General features: G+C 49.4%; 1 protein-coding gene across 1 annotated transcript in view; it reads left to right on the top strand.

Moving 5' to 3' along the window:
• The window catches only part of TEC (tec protein tyrosine kinase), a 77,819-nt gene that overhangs the window by 10,096 nt on the left and 62,456 nt on the right, over nt 1-5,267 (top strand). The window lies entirely within an intron of this gene.

The raw sequence follows: 5,267 nt of genomic DNA, 5'->3' as shown, positions 1-5,267 counted from the left end.
TTCCTCCCCCCACACAGGCTCCACTCTGTTCTGTTCCAGCTGTGCCACGGGGCGGTGCATCATCTTAGGTTTCCTCCCCTCCCCAGCGAAAATAAAAGTCAGCACCTAAGACACTCTGAGCTCTATCCCAGTGAATTATGGGAAACCATGTATGTTCTTTCTGGCTACAGAGGAGGGATTGTAGGAAGGCACTGGAGAGACTTAGTGACACGAGTGGAGTTCAGCCTGCTTCCACCCTACAGAGTAGCTGCATTCACAGCTGACAAATTGTGGTCCTCTAAATTAGCATTTCTCAACCTGTAGGTCGCAACCCAAAAGTGGGTCTCAAGATTTCAGAGGGCCAGGAGCCATGGGTTGAGAAATGCTATCCTGCGAAAGTGCTGAGACTGCAGCAGGGCAGAATGGTGGCGGGCAGGCGTCTGCTCCTCACAGTGGGGGAGGAGGGCAGGGGAGAGCTGCAAGGCTGGGCTGGGGGACACTGAGATGCTGCTCAGGGGCTGGAAGGGGCTGTGACCAGGCTGCCTGGCATGGTGCGGGGGCTGCCACAGGCCTCCTTGCTCCACTGTCGCCGTTATGAGCCAGAGCTGCCACAGCTACTGCGCTCTGACCTGAGAGGGATGGGGCAGCTGGGGGCCTCTCCAGCAGGGCTGGGGGGGCAGGGCTGCGGGTTGGGAGTGAGAGACACCAGCAGGACTAAGGGGTAGGGACTGTGGGTTGGGAGTGAGGTACACTGGCATGGCCTGGTGGGGTGGGGGGGCAGAGACTGTGGGTCATACACCAGCAGGGGCGGGGGGAGGTTGTGACAGGCCATGAACCTTTGCAAATGGGTTCTGGTAGGAAAAAGGTTGAGAACCACTGCTCTAGATTTACCCTATCCCACCTGACAACTTAAGGGGAAAAGCACTATTGTGTTTGAGTTAAGTGGGGGGTGGTTTGTGTGTAGAGGCAACTCAAGTTAGGGGTAACAATTGAGTTATAACTTAATTTTCAAATGAAGGTAGGCCAATAGCTTGAGCTAGGTTTATAAATTGTCTCCAGAACAGTGCAAAGGAGCTAGTTTGTGCTAATGAAATGTCTCAGTATTTTCAAAGTAGTGCACATATTTGGAAGACGTCATGTTATCTATGGGTATATTTGCATTTGTTTTTTAATGAACAGTATTTCCATAAAACTGACTCTGATTCAAAGATTGTGTTATTAATGGTGCTGCTAATCTGTGTTTCTTTACATATAAATTATGGCCATTGCTAACCATCCCTTAGTTCATCTTTTATCTTTATTCTCTGTGGTATTCATCTCGGCTTCCTTTTAAAATGACATTCTCATAACTTGTATGCTAAGTGGTTTAGTCAGTTCATCGTTCCACCACATAAACAGAGTACGTTATTTTGTTAATATATTATGTTTTACTATTCACTAACTTAGCGAGGTCAATCTGCAATGCTCATGAATGTAAAGTTAATCTTTAGCATTCATTTGGTGTTTGTTAGCTGCTCACAATGACTACCCTTGACTTCTGAATCATAGGATGGGGCTGTATGTTGATGATTACCTTTTGCATAGTGCTTCATAAGTTCAAATACTTTATAAACTTTATGGGTCTAATGCAGGGGTTGGCAATGTTTTTGGGCAGAATGCCAAAAATACCTGCTACTTCAATTTGTAAGATGGGGTGCCAGGGGTGGACGGCAGGGGACTTCCTTGTGGCGGTGCAGCTCCAGTGCCTTCCTTGCCATCTGCCTCAGAGTGTGTGCCAAGCAAAATGCCTGTGCATGCCACGATCTGGCACCTGTGTTGGGGGTTGCCTACCCTTGGTCTAATGAATCAGCATTATCCTTTCTGAGTATAGATAACCCTCTGTCTGTTAGTGGGGTTCCTTCAGCACTATGGGAAGGGCAGAATTGGGAGAGCCTATGCACTTTGTACCCTAAAGGTGGCTCCCTCCCTGTCTTTGAATAGCATGGGCATAGGGGAAAAAATAGTCTGCTTCTATACAACTCTGCTAGCTATTCACTAGCATAAATGAGGAGAATAAGTGGCACAGAAACTGCTCTCTTCGAGGCTGGCATAATGGCTCTTTGCTGTTGCGTGGAGTGATGAAACAATATTTTTTTTCTTCCCAAGCCCTTCTGTGCACAGCTCCGACAAGGTTCTGTTGTAGATTTTGTAGACATTAGAACTGGAAGGGACCTCATGAGATCATTGGGTCCAGCCCCCTGCCCAGGGGCAGGAAATGATCCCAGCAAGATAAGCATTGAAGTGTTTCTTAAAAGTGTCCAGAGTAGGTGCTTGCACCACTGCTGTGGAGAGTCTATTCCAGGCTCTGTGGACTCAGATGGTAAAGAAGTTTTTTCCTTATGTCCAGCCTAAAATGGTCTTCCAGCTGTTTGTGACCATTAGACCTTGTTTTCTCTTGGGGTGCCCTGGTGAACAGGGGTTCTCCCAGTTCCTGTTGCACACTCATATACTTATAGGCTGCCACCAAGTCACCCCTGAGCCTTCGTTTTTCCAGGCTGAAGAGTCTCATGCTTCTCAGCTTCTCCTCATAAGGCCTGCTTTCTTGACCTCTAATCATGCACATGGCTCTCTTCTGGACTCTCTCAAGCTTCTCCACATCCTTTCTAAAGTGTGGAGCCCAGAATTGGATGCAGTACTCCAGCTGCAGCCTCACCAAGGCCGAGTAAAGCGGAAGGATGACTTCTTGGGTCTTGCTTGAGATGCATCGGCAGATGCAAGGCAGAGTTTTGTTTGCTTTGCTGGCTGCAGCATTGCATTGGTGGCTCATGTTCATCTTGTGGTCAGTCATTAACCCCCAAGTCTCTTTCAGCTGTGGTGCTAGTAAGAGTAGTACTGCTGACCCTGTAAGTATGATGTGTTTTTTTTTTCTTCCGAGGTGGAGCACCTTGCATTTCTCTGTGTTGAATGCCACCCACCTTGTAAACCTGTCCAGGTTGGCCTGAATTGCCAGCCTATCCTCTAGTATGACCACGCTTCCCCATAATTTGGTGTCATCAGAGAATTTAGCCAGTCTGCTTCTGATACCGAATCCAGATCATTTATAAATATATTATAGAGTACTAGTCTGAGTACTGAGCCGTGGGGAAGCCACTGGGTAAGTCACTGTGCACAGTGTTGATTCATTTCCATTGACTATCACTCTCTGTGTCCAACCACAAATCCAGTTCCCCAGCCATTGGACCGTAAGGTTGTTGAGGCCACAGTTCCCCAATTTTACCATGAGGACATCATGGGAGACCAAGTCAAATGCTTTTTTGAAGTCCAAATATATAATATCAACCTCTTCTCTTTTGGTCAGGCAAGACCTACACATAACAAAGCCATGTTGGCTCTCTCTCAGAATGTTGTCTTCTGTTAGTCTGTTAATGTTTCTTTGATTTTTTTTCCAAGATCTTTCCAGGGATTGAGGTTAAACTGATTGGCCTGTAGTTCCCTGGATCTCCTTCCTCCTTTTCTTGAAGATAATTGATTGGCCCTCTTCCAATCTTGAGGAACCTCTCCTGAGCACCACGAATTCTCAAATTTCCTCACCATTGGCCATGCTATGATGTCAGCCAGCTCTTTCAGCACTCTTGGGTGCATTCCATTCGGGCCAGCTGATTTGTGGATATCCAGCCTCTTGAGGTGTTCATTCACAAGATCTTCACCAATTATAGGTATATGTTTGCCCTTACCCTGGTAACCCTGCATCCTGTCAGGCAGGGTGATCTTGGGCTGGTGGAAAACTGATGCAAAGTAGTCATTAAGGAGATCAGCTTTTTCCTAAGTGTTGGTTGTCAGCTGTCCCATTTGGTTTAGCAAGGGTCCAATGTTGCCCTTGGTTTTTTTTCGACTTCCCTTGTATCTGAAGAAGGACTTTTTATTGTCCTTCATTCCTGTAGCCAGTTTGAGTTTGGTTTCAGCTTTGTTCCTAGTTTGCTCCCTGCAAATGCGGGCCAGTGCTGCATACTCCTCCTTAGTGGTATTTCCTGACTTCCATCCCTTATAAGCTTCTCTTTTCAAATAACAGCAGATCTGTTAATTTCCTAGTTAGCCATGGGGGTCACCCAGCCCTTTTGCTACCTTTCCTGCTGGCCAGAATGGACTTTTAAGATTGCATCATTAAGGAATGACCACATATTGTAGACTCCCCTCCCTGTCATATCATAGCCTCAGGGCCTTGACAACCAACCTCCTGAGCCTGTGAAAGTCAGCTTTCCTAAAGTTAAGGATTTCTGCATTGCTGACTGATTTGCCAGCCTTGCGATGGATAGAGAAAGCGATCAACTTGAGATCACTGTCTCCAAGCTCCCCTTCAATCTTTAGGTCGCTCACTAGATCGTCCCTTTTGGCCAGTACCAGATCCAGCAGTGTCTGCCTTCTTGTCGGCCCATAGACTTCTTGAGTCAAATATAGCTCACCAATGCAAGTGAGGAAACTTCATGACTGATCAGATTTGGCTGAGTGCTCTTCCCATGAGATGTCAGGGTGGTTGAAGTCATCCATGATGACTGTGCACCGAGAGCCTGCAGCCTCTGCCAGTTCCCTAGCAAATTCATGGTCAAGCACTTCCTCCTGGTTAGGAGGTCACCGTTCCCTGCCACCCTGTTTCCTGCCTCTGCAGCCAGGTGGGCATGACTTGGCGCAGCTGGGAACAGCCGGGCTTAGTGGAGCAGCTGTAAGCTCTGTGCTGCAAGCAGTGGCATGCACAGGGGGTGTGTTGCCAAGGCAGCATGGGGTGAGCAGTGAGGAGCACCTTCTCTGTGCAGCCCCGCTGTTCCAAGCCACACCAGATCATGCCTGCTGGGCTGCAGAGGCACCCAGGGGAGGGAGGCAGGGCAGCAGGGAATGGCAGCTGCTCACTCTTTGCTTCACCCTGCTTCCTCCCCCAGGCCTCTGCAGCCTGGCGGGCGTAACCCAGCACAGCTGGGAACAGCGGGGCCACACAGAGAGGCTGTGAGCTCCGCACTACAAGCCAGGGCAGTGGGTGTTGCTGGGACTAAGCAGGGAGAGGAGCCAAGCTGGGCCCAGGGCCCACTGTGCCTGTATGCCTGCCCCTGCCCCGCACCCAGGGTCACTTTCCAGAGCCAGCACCCCCCTGCATCAGTGAATCAGTCCCCCAGACTCACACCGGCCCTGGCTGCCTCCCTGCACTGGCTGGAGGGGGGCCAGCCTCAGCTGCACCACCAGGCCAGAGGAGATGGAGCCCCCGGGAACTCAGTGCCCACCCCACCATGCCCTGCACAGCCAGGGCAAGATGCTTGACAAAG

This window comes from Gavialis gangeticus, unplaced genomic scaffold (assembly GCF_001723915.1).
Source record: "Gavialis gangeticus isolate Ggan-Ray unplaced genomic scaffold, GavGan_comp1, whole genome shotgun sequence".
NCBI lineage: Eukaryota > Metazoa > Chordata > Crocodylia > Gavialidae > Gavialis > Gavialis gangeticus.
The sequence above is the reverse complement of the archived record's forward strand: the minus strand, read 5'-3'. Positions and strand labels throughout refer to the sequence as shown.